The following is an 18,891-nucleotide window of genomic DNA, read 5'->3' on the forward strand; positions in this document are numbered from 1 at the left end:
GTGGCGACGGGTAGGCTAATGGAGGTGGGTACCGGAGGTGGCCGGCGTCGGTGGTGGGACGGCGGTGGTGGCGGGGCTGGGGGAGGAGGGAGTAGGGGTGGAGGGGAGGCCATCTCTTTTGTTTGTATCATTTCCACCATTCTGAATTTGTGAAGCTGGTTCTTGTATATATGCACATGTGAATCAACGAATGAGTTTTTTTGTGATGTGGGGCTGAGCACCCCCTCTATTCTCTGTATGCACCGCTGCTCACTGGCATGCCATGTTGTGTACAAGGTTCGGTGAGCTGTTGTGATCTGTATGCTGTCAGTTTTCTCTCTATCGATGAAAAGATATGTAAGCTTTGTGTATTCATGAAAAAAAGTTTTTTGTGATGAAGATGGAAGGATTGAATTGCCAGTGTGATCCGCTAGCAGACAATGAAATCTCACAAAATGTAGACCCGTGAACAGATAATGCATAAATCACTAAAGCAGAATCCATTCTATTTCTATGCAAAATGAGCTCTTTTCTACTTGTTTTTTTTGAAAGAATATCACTGGTTTTTTCATTTTTGGAAAGAATATCTCACAGTTTTTTTAGGGAAATCTCACAGTTTTTTTAGGGGAGAATATCTCACAGGTATTTTCCTAGACAATATCTCACAGGTATAAGAGCGGATGGCGAGCTGGCCCAGTTAAGTCGAGCGGATGGAGAGCTGGCCCAGTTAAGTCCAAAGTTGTAAGCCCAGCCCATTTATATCTTGGACGACTCGTTCCCTCCCCATCCTGCCCATATGTACCGCAGAGACAAACCCTCGTCTCCTCCAAACCTTGGAACCCTAGCCGCCGCCAGCGACGGCTTAGCGGAACACCTCTCAGATCTCCAGCTTTTACTTATTTTTCGCTTGTTCATCGCGTTTGGTTGCATCTTGGCCACTTTTGAGCTCTAATTGCTAGAGCACATGCTCTTCTTTCTATCGTTTCTTGGATTTGATGGTTTTGCTATGGTTAACTCGCACCATTAGCCCCCTGCCCTGTTGAGCTTCGGAGCAGGGAAAACTGCGGGAAAAGGGTATCTATGGGTGCAAAATCAATCAGTTGGTCAAGAGTTATGTTACTTCTGTGGAAGCCAGCGATTTTCCTCGGGATCAATTTTTCTGTCCACATCCACCTTGGTGTTCTATAGTTTGGATTCGTTTAGTATCATTTTATCGAGCACATGATGATGTTACAGTTGTTTAGAAGCGAAATGAGGAGGCGAAATCATCTGAATTTATGCTGTTGATGTTACCTACATGGTCTTCAAAGTTCTCTGATCGCTTCATGCTCAAATCTCTCATGTGTAGTTAGCTGTGTTTGTTTATCTGATTGCTGTTAGAGGTAGTAGCATAGCAATCAACACATCTGAAAATCTACTACTGTGGATACCTCTTATCCGATTAGCGCCTATCTGGATTTACCTTGGCATTTTTCTTGCAATATGTATACACTCTTTCTTGGATTTTGATGTTGCCTGAGGAAAAAAAGAGCATGTTTTAAGTTTTTTGATTGCTTACTTGTGCTTACAGCCCACTTATCCAAATGGTAATATGTAGATTTACATTTTTCTTTTCCTCTTTGCAATATGTTTACACTCTTTTTTGAATCTTGATGTCGACCAAGGAAGAAAATGCATGTTTTAAGCTGCTGTAAAGCAAAATGAGGACATATGATCAGAAGTGAGAATCGTTGCACGTCTGTTTCTTTTACCCTGCTCTCTGACCATGTTTGTGGGGTATTTACACTGGTGCAAAATGAAAAGCTGTTCCTTGAAGCAGCAGCGGCCAGACAACCGTAGAGATAGATCCACAGATGAATGGCTAATCTGCTGCTTGTCTACTAATTCTATCTCACATCTCTGATGAATATTTTCCTGTATTTTAGTGTCATTGGCTAGTTTATCATTGAATAAATATCCAGTATGCAATATCTATGTTGTACCTGTGTATTGTATTGTCCTACTTTCTAGCTGTGCTAGTAGGATATAACACTGGTGCACAAAGGAAAAGCTGCTCCTCGGAGCAGCAGCGGCCAGACAACCGTAGAGATAGATCCACAGATATATGGCTAATCTGCTGCTTGTCTACTAATTCTATCTCACATTTCTGATGGTTATTTTCCTGTATTTTAGTATCATAGGATAGTTAAGCGTTGCATAAATATCCAGTATGCACTGCCTATGTTGCACCTGTGTGTTGTATTGTCCTACTTTCTTGCCGTGCTAATAGGATATAACACTGGTGCAAAAAGGAAAAGCTGCTCCTCTGAGCAGCAGCGGCCAGACAACCGTAGAGATAGATCCACAGATGAATGGCTAATCTGCTACTTGTCTACTAATTCTATCTCACATTTCTGATGGTTATTTTCCTGTAATTTAGTATCATAGGATAGTTTAACATTACACAAATATCCAGTATGCATTGTCTATGTTGCACCTGTGTGCTGTATTGTCCTACTCTCTAGCGGTGCTAGTAGGATATAACACTGGTGCAAAAAGGAAAAGCTGCTCCTTTGAGCGGCAGCGGCCAGACAACCGTAGAGATAGATCCACAGATGAATGGCTAACGTGCTGTTTGTCTACTAATTCTATCCCACATTTCTTGTCTGCAATGACTGCCATGTTTGCTCTAATATGCTTGTCAAGATAGCTGTGCATTTTGTGTCAAAATGTTTGTTTATTCAAATCTATATGCTTTGTTTGTTGGTGTTTACTTTGCATTACTGCACCTGTAATTTGTACATTTCTGCTTTCTTGTTAGTTGGTGGGATTTTCATATGACAGTACTGATCACACCATCCATGAATAAATCAAAATGCAGCAGAACCATTAGATTGTCTAACGTATAGAAATTGTAAAAAAAATATCGTATGTCGAGTAGTTCTGTTCTTATTATGGTCGTGGGATGTTAAGCATGGTGCACAAATGAAATGCTCCATACATCCATATATGGTCTTCAAAGTTCTCTGATTGCTTAATGTATGTTATGTTTACATCTTACGATGTCTATGTCCTTTGTTGGTGTCTATAGCTTTCCATTGTTTGATGGTGATGCTTGAGTCAGAGTTACAGTGTTTTAGTTGAAAAGCAAAATGAGGAGATTATATGATCTGAAGTATCTAATGTGGATACAACCATACATGGTCTTCAAAGTTCTATGATTGTTTCTCATAACTCTTTTCTTCATTCTTGATGTTACCTGTGGAAGAAAATGCATGTTCCATACATGGTCTTTAAAGTTTTCTTGTTGTTATTATTTTCTTCCTTTGTTGGTGGCAAATATCTTTTCAGTGTGTAATGGTGATATGCTTGAGTTGAAGTTTCAGTGTTTTATGCTGTTGAAAAGCAAAATGAGGAGATTATATGATCTGAAAGTATCTGCTGTTGATACAACCATACATGGTCTTCAAAGTTCTCTGATTGTTTATTGTAGCTTGTACCTACACATGTTGGTATTTGTTTCTTACTTTTTTGTGACTATGTTTGATGTTGTATGATGATTCCTGTATAAAAATAGCGTTTTATGCCATTGAGAAGCAAAATAAGGAGGTCATAAAATCTGAAGTATCTAATGTTGATACAACCATACATGGTCTTCAAAGTTCTCTGATTGTTTCTCAAGAATTGTGCTCGTTGTAATAATTATTTGCTGCACTAGCCTTTTCAAGTAAAATGTGGTACTTTGATTTGAATTTGTAGTCAAACAAATATTAGTGTATCTCATGGCACTCTTTTACTTGGTTTTTTGTTGCTTTGCATAACTAATGGATTTGGAAGTTATCAGTTATTAAGTTATCACAAGTTAAAAAAGCAACTAACCGGTCATTTTGAATAAGTTTGCTGAGGTTCTGTGGAAGCTTGACAGAAGGGTATATATGTGTTCATCATGCTGACAAGCTTGCTACATGCTGCCATTGTACTTGTTTTGAATGTCTCAATTCCCAGGCGTTAGGATGATCTTGTGATGGTTAAGACACTGAGGCAGAATGCTTAGGGCTGACACATAAAATTGTTGCTATCTTACTTTGACCTGGCATATGATTTGTCTAAATACTGTTGTGCTGTACTTTGTTGCAATGTAAACCAATCATCTCCTATTGAAAGATATTGTTTTTTATGTGATATGAGACGAACTGCATGTAAATCAATTTCTGCCATACGCTGGCGAATGGTTCCCTGGTGCATTATGCATAGCTGGTTAAGTTTTATAAGTTTTTGCTTTTCCCCTAATACTGTGCCTTAAATGTTGGCCTGCATCTACCGAAACAAATAAAACACAAATAGTAGATGATTATTAAATAGCTCATCAATCTACAACATTAAATTAAACACAAATTGATTATCAAACATAACACAATGTTCATCACACATGATCTTGTGGCTCATGGGCTAGCTAGTGGAGAAACCGTCCTCTTTCATTTGTAGCCTGGTTGTGGACGTGTATCTATTATTTAGATGAAAATAAAGTTAGGCATGACGATGTTTCCTAAAAAAGAGTAGAGTTCATCACACATATGACATGACAATAGAGGTAGAACTAGTTGTTTTGTTGCTCATTCCATGTTCACCATCCTTGATGAGATCTTGTTGAAGATTTTCATGAGCATCCCCATCTAGCTTCGTCCTATGAATCACCCATGGTCAACAATGGAACCGCCGTGCTTCGACTGTTTGTTCTCCATGTGAAGAACCATGAGCACCGCAATGTCCTACTCATCCACACAACGCAGTTCATCACAAACATGCTCGTATGTCGCAACAAGAAAAAGAAAAGAAAGAAAATATGTTTTAGGAATTTCGTTGAACACTTAATGGGCGGTGAGCTCAATTTCGGTCGTCATAGCTTGTAATGGCGCAAGGGGGGCCAGGGAAAGCACTCAAATCCGGTGGCACCACATCGAGAGCTCGATATGGAGCAACAACTCGATGGTGATCACGGCGGTTGTGTGAGGGTCGTGGTGGCCGCTTGGGGTTTGCAACGAACATATCAACCAACGGGAATGGGTGCCAGGGGACGGAATCACAACGACGAGAAATTGGCTGGGGGGTGGCGACGGTTAAGTTTCAACCAGGGCAACTGGTTTGCGCATCAACCTTTTCGTTTTCTGGCAAGGAAATTTCAACCTGGGTGATTTGAGTTTTTCTGACCGGGGGGGATTGAGTTTTTTTGACAGACGTGCCGTGGGGAGGGGAGGCATCATATATAGATACAAGACATCTACTGGAAACGTTTTTTCCTCTCCAAAGTGCCCCCTAAACGACGGTTTTTGGGCACGACGGCTATTTTACATCATCTGTTGAAGATGCTCCAACAAGAAAGTTTTGAAGATGCTCTAACAAGAAGGGTTAACAGAAGCATGAGACTTAGAATGATACCACTGGATTTATTTAAATACGAATTCATCAATCAATGGTATAACATGTGGCACATGTCAGAGTGGATGTCCTGGACGCAGCGGCATCTGGACGCAATTATCCAGCCGCACGTCGGGGCGAGGTGATGCACGCATTAAAAAACGCTAGAAATGACAAAGGCAGCATACATCATTATGTCCAGATGAATACGGTGGACAAGTTGGCTCGGTGGGCTCGGCCCGTGCGGTGCATGGCTGACACAAGGACAACAGGTCAGGGGGACCTTTTTTACCATGCGGGCTCGGTCCGTGTGGTGCATCTGCTGACACAAGGACAGTAGGTCAGGTAGGACAGCAGGTAAGGAAACGTAAAGCGTTTGGGCAGGAGGAGCTCGCCCCGGCACCCCATGTCCGCCGGATGTAGCCATGGCGATACCGGAGCGAGGACACCGGCGTTGGGCGAGCGGTGAGTGAAACTCTGCGCGTCTTTTGTTCCTGCCGGTTGCGAGCGAATGTCCATGCTTTCTCCTTTCTCCAACTTCTCCCGTCCTTAATTTTGCAGATCAGGAGCCGCGGCGTCCGTTATGGGGGGCGACGGGATAGCATACACGGGGGCGACGACGTCTGCCAGAGGCATGAAGTTCCGGGCGTAGGGAGGACGCCGGAGAGGCGGCCATCTGGGCAGGAGGAGGTCGCCCCATCGCCTGACGTTGAGCTGTCGGGTGTGTCCTGCATGACATTCAGCTCCGGAGACGGCGCTGGTCGGTGGTAGAAGGCGGGGCTGGCGTACATTCGTACGCCGCAGTCGGGCCGCGTACCATCAACGCCTACAGCGTGCCGTGCGCCATGGAGGCCTGCATCGCAACGCACACCGTCAACGCCTGCAGCGTGCTTCAGAGTGTGCGCCCCGGTCCTCTGGCGCCGGCGAACACAACTATCCTCGTCAGTACAGTACTCCGGCGAACACAACTATCCTCGTCAGTACAGTACTCCAGCATGAGCATGAATAAGCAGATCATCATGGTGTTCCTAGCTACGATGCGTATGTCGTTCATGGAGCGGCCCATCCCAAGCATGACGTTGCTCCCACCTCCGGCCGACTTGATCAGAAGGTTGTGCGTGTTCTGTTTGAATGAGATGCTTGTGCGTGTTTGAATGAGGCCGTTGCAAGCGATCAATACTGTCCGGTTGCATGCTCTTTAAATACATCCAGGTTGAAAAGTCTTTACATTATACAGTGCTCCAAGCGACGGTAGTACTATTTCGTCCCGCACGCATGCGCACGTACACTCGTACACTGCTCTGTAGCGGCGTGTCAGCCTGTCTGTCAGTGCGCCGTACTTCATATACATCAATACGCAGCATTTGGCTCACCAGCGGAGTAGCACATTTGGCTGCTGCGAATCGCAAGGCTGTGCGCGCCGTAGATGCGCTGCGTGCAGATGCCACTGCGTGCAGCGATGCACTTCTCTGGCACATGTCCCCTATATTTCGTTCGTCAAACTTGATACTCCAAAAACTGGAGCGGAGGAAGTATCAATCAATTTAAAAGAAAGTACTCAGAACACTTGGAAGTATATTAAACATGGTCTTCAACAGGGATAAAGTGCAATCAGCTTACAAGTGCAGAGGTACTCAGTTTATCTCTAATAAAGACAGCACAATCCATTGTTTCAGAGCGCACCCACGCGAAATTGACGAGCTGCAAGCATAGGTCCAGCACACTGGAACACTTGTGCGAACCTTAATTAACCAGGGCCGACCTTTGGGATATCATAGTCGCACAGGGACCGCATCCAGGACCTAAGCAGCAGATGTGTTAAATCAATCGTTTAGACTTAAGAGTGCAACAAATCGGTCATGATATCAACCCTAAAGCACACTATAATGTTCACTAAAAAATAAAATTACGTTAGGAATGTGAACCGATGTGTTTGGAAGGGGCAGCTTCGGTGTAGAAACGAGCATTACCTTCGCGGAGCTCGCTGTGCTCGCCTTGAGACGACTCCTCGCGGCGGTGCTTCTTCTTATTCTTCTTCTTGACTCCGCCCTCCTTGACATCCAGCGGTTTCCCCTTCAGTTTGAGCTTCCCCCCAACGACGTTCTTGTACTCCGACATCTCGCTGCAAACATCAAAGACCGAACAAATTCGAAGCGAAATTACATCCGACGTCCCGATGGTTTGCAGGGTAAAGATTTGTAAGCGATTACTCGTAGCAAACAACAACAGATTAATCTAGATTGAAAGCGATGGCGACGCGGGGAAGCTAGGGCTTACACTGCCTGACGGGAGGAATCGCTTCGCGGGAGCCTCCGATCCGCGCCGATCCGGTGGAGGACGGCAGGCACGGGGAGGAGGACGAGGAGTTCGAGGCGCTTCGGTGGTTGGCTCAGCGGCGACGGCGACGGCGCCGGCGCCGGCCGAGGGCTTGGCGGCGGCCGATTTGGGTTGGGGAAGGGGATTCTAATGGTGCGAGACCACCAGGGTCGGTGGGGCTGCTTTGGTCGCCATCCTTTTTTACCGTTGGGTCCTATGGTACTCGGAATCGGAGTTTTTCTTGGGCCCAGGTGTATTGACTGCCCGCATCACTTGGACGGAAGCCCAATTAACTGCGTGACGAGGTGAGCCCACGAAAAGGATTTACCTTTTGTTTTGAGGATTCAGTTTGTTTTATAAATGTACCGTAAGTCACGGTTTTTTTGGGCGAGACCGTAAGTCACGTTGGCCACTCTCTCTTGAAAAAAGTGTCATAAAAAAACTCTGTCAAAAAAAGTCACGTTGGTCACTCTTTTCTAAAATAGATATTTCTCTGACAAGTATTTTTGGACAGAGGAAGTATAATGAACCAGTCACAACACTCCATTTTGGGAGAAAATAGGTCACATAATGGTTCCAGATGTTTTTTTTAAGGGGAATGGTTCCAGATGTTGATGTATCCTGCTGATTAGGCTGCTTTTTGCAAATAGAACCCTGACTCAAATTTTGGAGTTGTCCAAAACTGCACGCTTCTTCCTATTATCTGCCCTTTCTCAACCCAAAACAAAACAAAACAAGAGGAAGTAATGCACTCTCTCTCTTAATAAAAGAGGAAGTAATGCGGATGTTAAAAAAAGAAGGAGAAATAGATGAAAGCATGCATATAAAAAAAAACATCTAATGTTATTATCACCACTAAAAGATAGGCAACATCAACCAATGTACGTCTAGAAAAGTTAGATTGCCAGTATCAATGGTTAGACTACTCCCCGCAAAAAAATGGTTAGACTACTAAGAAGTCTCAAAATTTTAGGAACAACAGACTATATAAGCATATTGCACAATTTCATGAGTTTAAAGTATAATTCAATACACAAATCGAGAAATAAAATGGGACACATTTCACCATCACTAGTACCTCGTTCCTTGTAACATCCCAAAATTCTAAATTTTGGAATGTTATATTAAATAAATTATTATGCTTGTTTGTTTGATTGTTGTGTTATTGATTGTGTGAAATTGAGTGAAATTTGAAATTTTTTGAAAGTTGAATGAGAGGGAATGATATGACTTTCCCAAACTTTCACCTTTGCATCTTGATCTCCAAGAATTCAAATTCATCTCAATTACAAAAACCCTAGAGTGAAGACAACATGACTTCTTCCATTTGAAATGAAAAGTGGTTTTGGAGAGATTTGAATTCCTTTTTGAAAACACTTCAAAGTCATAAACTTTATGCAACTCAATGACCCTCATGAGAGGAGATAAAATGACTTCTTCAAAGATGAGTTGGAAGTTTAAAGGAATCAAAATGAAAGTCCATTTGAAGGTATTTTGAAACCTACTATCAATTTGGAGTTATTTGGCTTTTAATAAAATTATTTTCTCGAAAAAATAAATAAATGGAAATAAGGGTAAAATGATTCCCTTCAATGGAAAATTTGGAGAAGAGAAATTTGAAATCATTTTGCCATTTTAGAAATGATTTGTATTGAGTTTTATTGCAACAACAACATTCTTTGAGTTTTGTGTATTTTTGTGGATTTTATTTTCCTCTGAAAATATGTTCATGTTTTAGGAAATCTTTTTATTAAAATTTAGATATATCATATACCTATATAATGCTTTATTTATTATGTTTATTTTTTTCGTTCTCTGTTTAAAAGAAAAGGGGAAAAGATTTCAAATTAGGAAACCCCCGGCGCGACCCACTTTTCTCTCTCTCCCTCGGCCACCCCACGCCCGCAGCGGCCTGCCCCGGCCACGCCCGCACCCGACCCTCTCCCGATTGGCCACCCGATCGCTCCCTTTCCCTTTCCTCTCAGCGACAGGCTGACCCCACCCCTTTCTTCAACCCCTCGTCCATGGCAAACCTCGCCAGAACGCGTTCGACGCCGCTGCGGTTCCGATCTTCCATGGACCGTGATCCCGAGCAACCCCTCCTCCAAGAACTTCTCTCCCTATAAATACCCCTCTCCATCGACCCGTCCCCCTCTTTTCCCCGCACTGAGAACCCTGCCGCCTCCTCAATTTCTCGCCGGAGCTCCGCCTCTGCCACTGCGCCATTGCTGCCGCCCCGCTCCACTCCGCCTCTACCACCCCGGGCCTCCACTCGCTCGCCCGCATCTCCCCGTGCCCTCGCCCGACTCCCTCGACCACCGGAGCGTCGTCGCCATCATCTCCCGAAGCTCACCGGAACACCGGAACTCCGCCACCTCGCCCTGCTTGACTCCGTCATCCCCAAGCCTCGCCGTCACCATCATCGTCATCGTCGTCGTCGACTACGCCACCCCGACGCCTTCCCCGACTCCAAGGACCCCTGGAGCCGTCGCCCCGTTCATCACTGAAGCCGCCGCCGCCGTCGACCGTCGCCGGAGTTCCACCACTGCCGTTGTAAGCTCTCCCTCTCTCCTCATCGTCCGATATGTTTCGAACGGCATAGATTAGATCTTAGAGTACCTATTCGATAGATGCAATTTATTTTAAGTGAACCGTCGATCTTTCTGTTTTACTTAGTTGACTGATGCGGTTCTGCTAGCTATAGGTCGTTTGCCCGTTTGCACGTATCGGCCACTGCTCTAGGCCAACCCCAAAGGGCCTCGTGGCCTCTGTCCGTTAGATTTTTTTCTGTTTTATTCTGTTTACATAAATAGTTCTGTTTTTAGAAATTCTATATCTTTTATGTTTTAGATCCAAATCGAGTGATTCTTTTTGCACCATGTCACAAATTTGTTGAAGTTTCTGTTTTCATACTTAGTTTACAAATTTGATTAATTTAAATTTGAATTATTTTAAATATGCTTCAAACACTGTTTTGGCTCGAGTTTGAATTCTAGAATAGATTTTTGATTTATTCTTTTTGCTATTGTTTTTTTATTCTTTTGTCTATCCAGTAGCATATAGTGGCTTATTTTTAATTTATTTTAAATTAGGTTTATTGCGAAAACAATACTATTTTGCTTATGTAGTTGTTTTAGTCATATAATTAGTTTTTTAAATTATTTTTAGTTATTATTTTTGTAATCTTTTACCTGTTGTCATATGTTTCTGTTAGACTATAGTAGATAATTTTTTGTAGTTATTTATTAGTGTTTAGCTACTGTTTTAGTATTTGTTTGTTTAGTTCATAGTGATAGTTGATAAAAATAGTTTTCATACTAGTTCTTTTTGCTAGTAAATGCTTTAGTAAATTATTTTCTGTTGTTTCATTAGAATTATATTTTCTTTGTTGTAGAAAAGTCATTAGAGTAATTTAGTGCTGTTATGTTAAAACTTGTGTGAGTTAGTCTCAACTAGTTTTCCTTGAAGTTTTCCTTTGATTTTCCTTTGTTTTTATTTGAACATTATTGTTTGTTTATTGCTTTTGATTGTTGTTTTGATTGATAGGATTGTTTGCTAGGATGTTTGCTTATGTGAATGCTATGTCTGTTAATATAGATTTTCAACGGCGTGACGTTTAGTTCTACCAAGTCATTATTCTGAGAGCGTTGTTATCTTCATCAAGTAATACCAAGCAAGTTCACTTTGACCATATTTTTCATACCTATGTTTTATTTGCATGTAGTAGCACCCTTTCAACAATCCCTCCAGTAGTGTTATTGAATCTTGTACCTGAGTAGAATGCATGAGGTAGGAACCCATTTCCCTGTTACAAACCCGGGACGTTGTTTAGTTTCAATGCTACGCTATAGTAGACGGGGTTGGTATAAGTGCTCGGGAGTCACTACTAGAAAAACCCCTACTAATGACGCACCTAATATGGCCATTAATGGCGCATCTGTGGTGCGCCATTAACAGCACGCCATTAGTAATTTTTACTAATGGCGCACCACCTGGTGCGCCATTTGTATCTGGTATACTAATGGCGCACCGCGGGTGCGCCATTAGTATAGGCCAGCGTGCGCCATTAGTATGCCTCCCAGGGGCCATGTATACCCAGGTGCTTTGGCATACTAATGGCGCACCACCACTGGATGCGCCATTAGTAACCGCAGCATACTAATGGCGCACTACCCAGTGATGCGCCATTAGTATGCACTGTCATACTAATGGCGCACTGTCCTGTGATGCACCATTAGTATGAATATTAGGTTTTTTTATCTTTTTATTTTCTGTTTTTTGCACAGGTTACAAAATGTATAGTTTGACAAAATATAGACAGCACACATCAACGACAGATTCATCGAATACACTAGAAGATTAGTCTTTGAATACAATTCATCATATTAGTCTCCGAATACAATTCATCATATTAGTCTTCGAATTAAAAAGACCGAACAAAGATAGAACATTATATTACAAGTCTCGAGACCGCGAGTAGCGAGTTTGTCTTCACATTACAAGTTGATATCGATCATCTAAACTACCATCACATAGAAGAGAGCTGCGGTCATCACGATGAGCATCATCACGATGAAACTCGTCTTCATCCGGTTCCTCCAACGCTCCCTCCCCTCTCCCGCTAGATAGCGGGCGTATCTAGATTCGGCCTCGGCCCTAGTGGTGTACCCTTTGTAACTGTTACCGCTGAATCGGTGAACCTGTCTCCGACACTCCTCCCAGTCATCGTAGACTCCGGGAACCTTACCCTTGTACACAACATACGTCGGCATCGCTATGCACTAGCCAAACGAAACGTTAGTACCAATTCACAGACAATACATAAGCAATATATAATTATGCAACAGAACGATCAGAAGAGAAAAGGAAGACATTAATAGCATCGATTACATCTAAGTTGAACGACTCTCGAAACCAAAGAGACATACTACAAGTTCATTAAAGTTTAATTACAACATGAGCCAATCGATGTTTCAGAACTAGACAACTCGACTCAAGGGACCGGAGCGTGGATGAAGCCGCCGTCTATCGTGGGAGTCATGAAAGAACGGGCGTTGTCATCCTGCATTTGTAGCATTGTGTCAATGTCACTGTTGGACGGTTGATTTCTGAGGTAGAACTGCCCCGAGGTACGAAGGACATCTTGATGGATGATTTCCGCAAACTCCGACTGGATGCGAAAGAATTCTTGTCGGAGGTCCGCGTCCTGGATTGCCGACACGCTCGCGGCCCAATCTTTGAGTTTACTCGGTAGCAGAAGTTGATGATGGTCCCGTACGATCGCCCGCATGTGATGGATGGCGTAGTAGGCACCCTTCTGACCGCCAGGCGGCTGCTTGACGCAGCAGAACGTCGTATTGTGGGAGAACACGTGCTTGCCGTACTTACGAATAGGCCTGGTGAAGGTGCCTCCAGATTGGGCGTAGCCGGGGAGAACATCATCAAGAACCTTCTTGACATTTGTGTAGTCTACGTTCGACTGACGGTCCGGGTCGAAATACATGGCCATGGAATATTTGGGGCTTAGGAGGATGAGCGTGCAACGTGTGTCACTGCAGAAAACACGGAATGTTAAAAGAAAAACGATCGAAAAGTAAGAATTCATATGTTACGGGCCGGTTGAGGGGAGGACTTACTCGGGAAAGTAAGGCACGAGGAAGTTATCCTTATCTTGGTTTGCCAGAATGACGCCTTCGAGGTAAGAACTCGCGACTTGCCGGTCCCCAGCACTGCCCAAGATCTTGGCACGCATGTAGAAGGGGTCGACTATCACGATGTCCGGGGTCTTGTCGCAAATGATCCGCATCTCCATACTCAGCGAAAATAGCCGAACGAAGGTGTAGTGCAGCGGATGAAGGTTAAACATAGCAAAGATGTCATCAAACCGCAGGACGATCGTACCCCCGATGTCGCCATCCACAAAGCCCTTGCCCTCTGGCACCTTGGCCACGAAAACCGGGTATGCCACATCCTTCTCTCTGAGACGCCGCTTCTCCAAAGAAAGAACACTGTCGTGCAGACTCCGCATAGCACCGGTTGCAGCATTGAGCATATTTGGTGGTAGCATCGCCCTACCCGCCACATGCACCCTCCTCGAGATATCCTGCGGTGAAGGTGGCCCGTCCTGAGCACGGATCGTACTCGGTGCCGGCTGGCTCGCACCCTTCTTAGTCTTTCTTTTGCGTGCCTTCTTCTTCTCCTGTAATGGGACCGAGTTTTGCTCACAGACCGCCTTCTTGAGTGTGTTGGGGCTGATAATATTTCGCACCTCGCCTATCTGAGGCTCGGTGAAGTCGGCAGCTGGAGGCGTCTCCTGAGAGCTGAACGCCAGACGGCGCCTGTTGCAACTTGGCTTCTCCGCGGTACGAGCTAGATCGCACACGTCTTTTGTTGGGTTTGGTTCTTGAGAAGGAGGCCCCATGAAGTCGCCATCGTACCCATGCTCGGCAAAGTACTGATCGACGTTGCCAAATGTATCATCATCGTCGTCGTCGTCGTTCTGATCCTGTGCCATATGCATGTTTGGATCCAGTGGCATAGGGATGTCCGGCACCGTTACGGCGGTCTTGCCATGGGGCCGACTTGGCGCCGGCACGACTGGCGGTGTTGTCTTTGGGGTGGTGTCCCCCGCCCCCAAACGAATCTGGCTCTTCGGCCAAAGCAGGGGCCAGCTCAGGCAGGCGCTGAGGGTCATCACGTCATCATCGTCGGCCCCGACGGGTCGAATCGGAGGTAACAAGTCGTCGCAGCCTGGCAGCACCCAAACCAGTTGAACCCTAAACAAGTTGGGTGGCATCTGGGTACTGTGGAACAAGGGGTTGCCCGGTTGAACGATTTTGCCCTTGGCGACATCGACCAACTCATTGTTCACGAAGTGGAGGAGAGTGCACGGAACGTCGGCGGCGCCCTGCGAAAACATGTAGGGCGTCAGGGATGCCCAGTCAAAGGCAAGGAGATGAAGTCCTCGGCCGAGAGAGGCTTAATTAGTTACCGTGATGATGGCGTCGAGCTCGGCTAATGTCAAGGCACCGCCAACGGCGGGCGTTCAGTTGACGGAGCGGCTGCTTGCTGAAGAGGTGCCGGCCGGCGTACACCCGGGTGCATTAAGCTCCCGTGCCGGCATCGGAGACACCAATGCCACCTCCGTCGGAGGCACCAATGGCCCCGCCATCGCATTATGCGAGTTGCTGGCCGTGAAGCTAGGAATCAGGGGCGGCCCCTGTTGGCCGCCCGCAATCCACGCACTCAACCCTGAGATCAAGGTAGGCACAAGGGCGGTGATCGTCGCTCCGAGTCGTTGTTCCACTTGCTCTTGGACAATCTCCGGAATCCGCACCACCTGTGCCTTGAGTTCTTGAACCTCTCGCGCCTGGCTTTCCGAGCTGGTCTTTTTCTCCTTCCGCACACCAGCGGTATAGTATGACCCCCATTTTGTCGACAAGCCTTTGCCGGCCACACGACCAGCTGACGTCGGCTTACTGAGCTTATCCTTGTTCTTCATTATATTCAACCCCCTATTTAGAGTGGTGTCCCAAGGGTTGCTCTTAGTCGACCCCGCGCTACTGCTTTCAGTCGCCTGCGGAAGGAATGTGAACCATTTAGAAATTCGGCTTCATTAATTAGAATGCAACCATATGGAGCTAATTACGCGGGGGTGTATTCCTTACCAGAACAAGCTCAAGCCACCTGGTCTTCGGATCCGTGGTAAGCTCCTTTGTTTTCGGGTCCTTCTTGTACCGGGCCCTGACAAAGTTCCTGGTCTGCTTGTCACCGTATTTATCGAAGAGGGGCGGTAGGCCTTGCTCGGCACGGTCTGCCTCCTCCTTGTCCCATATAGGCTCCGCCACTCTGTAACCACCGGGACCGAGTGTGTGTTCCCCTATGTTCAGCTCCCGCATTTGTTTCCCCCACTCACTTGATTGGGAGCTTGCGGTGCTCGAGCAATTGATCTTGAAGTCGTTGTAGTCATCTTCGGTGATCGAAGGATTTTTCTCCTTGATCTTCTCATAACTCTCACCTTTCTCGATCATTCTCTTCACATTGCTTTTCCAAGTAGACAGGGCCTTGCTCATCTTCGTGAGGGCAGCATTGTTCACTTTATTCCCTTTGAGGCTTGTGTTTTCGAATTCAGCGGGGAACTTGTATCGTTCGTGCAGCTTCGTGAAGAGGAGGTGGCGCAAATTCCCTCGGTCAGGATGCCTCAGGTTCTCGGTGTTGATCGAGACGGTGCTCCGGACAATGCACCCGAGCTGAAGCGAGTACCCCTTGACTATTCGTTCGGGCGCCGTTGGATTCCCGTTGGAGTCCACTTCAGTAACTTCCTCCTTGAGGGTGCGGAGCACGATCGGGCGCCGGTCCTTCCGTTGCCTCTTCAGCTGGCTGCTATCTGTGCGTGCGCCGCCATCATCAGTGGTGGCATCCTCGGCGGCACCATCAGTGGTGGCATCAGTGTGGTCATCCTCGGCGGCACCATCCGTGGTCTCAGGATCGGTGGGGAAGGCGGCGGCCTCATACAAGTGAGGTTGTTCCTCCATCTCCTGGGACAGCTCCCAGAATGCCTTGCCGCCCGAACCCCCGGCCTCATCGTTGTGGGCCATGTTTCTCTCTAAATAGAAACAAAGTTTGGTCAAAAAGTTGGTTATTGTCAAGGAACAAGATCATGGTCTCATCATTTAGGGTTTGTCGACACCGAGGCATCCTAAAATCTAAGCTTTTATCATTGAGGGTTTTTCGACGCCAAGGCACCCTAAAAGCCTAACTTTTCATCATTTCGGTTTTTATCGACACCGAGGCACCCTAAAAGCCATGCATTAGTCACAAGTACGCCGGGGCACTTGATACTACTTAATTAACTACTAAGATACCCCGGCCTATGCATTAGTCACAAGTACCCCATATGTCCTATTTTTAGCAAAGTCATGCTAAAATTCACGGAAAATTTCAGCATGACCTTTGCTGAAAATAGGACATATGGAGTACCCGAATTTGCCGGAACGGAAGTTAATCGACATTCCGGCAAACTCAAGGGCCTCTCGGGGTACCTGCAAAATCATCACGACACGATGGTCGGAGACAAAACCCAGCAAACTAGCAAAATCATCACAAATTGTTTTCTGTTAAAGATGATCATCATCTTTACAAGTCTTTCTCAATGTGATCACAAGTAATTCAGAGGCATCACAAGTAATTCAGAGCATCACAAGGCATTAGTAGTTCAGTACATGAACAAGTTTTACAAACCCATATAAGAACAAGTGAATTCTAGTCCCATTGACACTCCTGGTTTTCTACAAACACCAAGTACTAGGGCACACAAACTTTTGTGTGCCTAACTGAATTAACTGAATTTTCAGTAACCGAATAAACTGAATTTTCAAAACTGCAAGAAGCCAATTAAAAAAAATCCAACAGCACTAGAACTGAGCTGATTGACAGTAGTTTTGTTCACTGTTATGAAGAGAAACTTCTTCTTGTAAGAAAGGACTTCGCGTGTGGTTTGGAATATTCAGAAATCAAGTTGAAATATAAAACCATATAGAGGTAGGTATGCTACAAGTCTACAACATATATACTAATTAATCAACTGCAATCAGGAGACAGTTTCTTCTTCTAAGTCCATCTCACGGTTCGCTGAATTAAGAAAAATACATCATCATTTCAGAAAACTTACGCAAACTACTCAAAACAGGAAGAAGAAGAAAAACACATTTCAGAAGGAAAAAACTTTTGTATAGCTAGAATTCAGAATGCATTCAACAATCCAAACTTTTGTATTTCCTGAATAACAAACAGTAATGATCTCTAGCCCTGACATTCATTTATTCATTCTTCTAGTAAATAGGTGCATAAATGTTCTTGTCGAATGGGTTTATTTTTTGTTGATCTATATGCTCATATATGCAGACGAGGCTAGCCACTTTTCTGCCACTCATATGCCACTGATAAAAAAAATGAACTTTCACCAGTAAGTTGTAACTTGGCAGCCAGTCAGTTTATACAACAAAGATAATCATATATTTCTATGAACACTAGACGCCAATCTGAGGATAAAAAAGCATCTACTAGTAACTAGTGCATATGATCATCACTAGCCCATAATAGTAATTAAGTTTTTTTTGTAGACAAACAACATGTTTATCTTTCAGGCATCTACATCTCAGAGTGTACCGAACAAAACCCAGAGCTTAGTGCTAGTGCTCTGCTGCTCAAATTGGGTCGAGAAGCATCTACTAGTAACTAGTGCATATGATCATCACTAGCCCATAATTCGTGTACTCCAAAAATTCAAGCAATTGTACCAAATTTTGAAAGAGATTTTTTCAATTTATATTTAAATAGAATTGGGGTATATACCTTGGAATCCTCCTAATGGAAACAGCACTAACTGGCGTCTCTATTTCAGCACGAACTGTCAGAAGACTTTTGACCTAAATAATATTTAAATGGTTCTAAGTTAGTAAAGTACATAAAGAAAGATCATCGAGTAATTCTCCATGGCATAATTTTTACCTACCAACAGGAGACCTATAACATTTCTAGGGTTTCCTGAATACACAGGTACACGGCTGTGGCCCCGGGCAAGAATTGTACCAATTGTTTCCCTGTAAATACAAGTAAAGAAGGTTCACTATAAATAACAGTATGTGATGAGCATGTCAAAGGTTGCATAGTGGAGTCCTCTCGATATATACTATTCACAACTGTTTATTAATTATAGTATCTAGGTCAAACTTTAAAATGATTACATCACCGAAGTAAAGAACCACAGATAGACAAAATGGTAAGGGAATTCAATCAGGATCAATGGAATATGCTTGCTAGAAGAACCAACAAAATTAGAAGCAGAAAATGGCACAAATGGACAATGCAAACTGCTCATTGCAACCTTTCAACTAAGGACTTAATATTTCAGCGAATCTAAAACTAATATGATTCAACTTTGTTATTTGCCATCAATAAGCATACACACACTGACCAGAATCAGTGGAATGGAGAAGGAAGCAAGCACGTGAGAGGAGGCTATGGACTTGCGGAATGGAGAAGTAAGGAGGAGGTGGTCGTACCTTGGGCGTCTAGTCTAGGTCCTGCGGCGCCGTGGCGTCGAGGGAGGCGGGTCGACGGTGGTGTGGACGGGGCGGGGTCGAGGTGGGGCAGCGGCGTCGGGGCGGGGTCGAGGCGGCGTCGGGGCGGCGGGGCAGCGTC

General features: G+C 44.8%; 1 long non-coding RNA gene and 8 other non-coding genes across 9 annotated transcripts; all 9 read left to right on the forward strand.

The window, feature by feature from the left end:
* The first annotated feature begins 1,224 nt into the window (after nucleotides 1–1,224).
* LOC119319774 lies at nucleotides 1,225–1,302 on the forward strand. Its single transcript, XR_005154630.1, has one exon. It is a non-coding gene; the product is annotated as a small nucleolar RNA R160 (small nucleolar RNA).
* Nucleotides 1,303–1,709: 407 nt separating this feature from the next.
* Nucleotides 1,710–1,878, forward strand: LOC119319865. Its single transcript, XR_005154685.1, has one exon. It is a non-coding gene; the product is annotated as a small nucleolar RNA snoR143 (small nucleolar RNA).
* An 83-nt stretch (nucleotides 1,879–1,961) lies between these two features.
* Nucleotides 1,962–2,125, forward strand: LOC119319863. Its single transcript, XR_005154683.1, has one exon. It is a non-coding gene; the product is annotated as a small nucleolar RNA snoR143 (small nucleolar RNA).
* Nucleotides 2,126–2,202: 77 nt separating this feature from the next.
* LOC119319862 lies at nucleotides 2,203–2,372 on the forward strand. Its single transcript, XR_005154682.1, has one exon. It is a non-coding gene; the product is annotated as a small nucleolar RNA snoR143 (small nucleolar RNA).
* A 77-nt stretch (nucleotides 2,373–2,449) lies between these two features.
* LOC119319864 lies at nucleotides 2,450–2,619 on the forward strand. The gene has a single exon (XR_005154684.1). It is a non-coding gene; the product is annotated as a small nucleolar RNA snoR143 (small nucleolar RNA).
* A 485-nt stretch (nucleotides 2,620–3,104) lies between these two features.
* LOC119319771 lies at nucleotides 3,105–3,184 on the forward strand. Its single transcript, XR_005154627.1, has one exon. It is a non-coding gene; the product is annotated as a small nucleolar RNA R160 (small nucleolar RNA).
* A 178-nt stretch (nucleotides 3,185–3,362) lies between these two features.
* LOC119319773 lies at nucleotides 3,363–3,443 on the forward strand. Its single transcript, XR_005154629.1, has one exon. It is a non-coding gene; the product is annotated as a small nucleolar RNA R160 (small nucleolar RNA).
* A 110-nt stretch (nucleotides 3,444–3,553) lies between these two features.
* Nucleotides 3,554–3,633, forward strand: LOC119319772. The gene has a single exon (XR_005154628.1). It is a non-coding gene; the product is annotated as a small nucleolar RNA R160 (small nucleolar RNA).
* A 2,080-nt stretch (nucleotides 3,634–5,713) lies between these two features.
* LOC119317727 lies at nucleotides 5,714–6,605 on the forward strand. Its single transcript, XR_005153720.1, has 2 exons — nucleotides 5,714–5,838; nucleotides 5,935–6,605. It is a non-coding gene; the product is annotated as an uncharacterized LOC119317727 (long non-coding RNA).
* The last annotated feature ends 12,286 nt before the right edge of the window (nucleotides 6,606–18,891 follow it).

The sequence above is a fragment of the Triticum dicoccoides genome, chromosome 6A, assembly GCF_002162155.2.
Source record: "Triticum dicoccoides isolate Atlit2015 ecotype Zavitan chromosome 6A, WEW_v2.0, whole genome shotgun sequence".
Classification (NCBI taxonomy): domain Eukaryota; kingdom Viridiplantae; phylum Streptophyta; class Magnoliopsida; order Poales; family Poaceae; genus Triticum; species Triticum dicoccoides.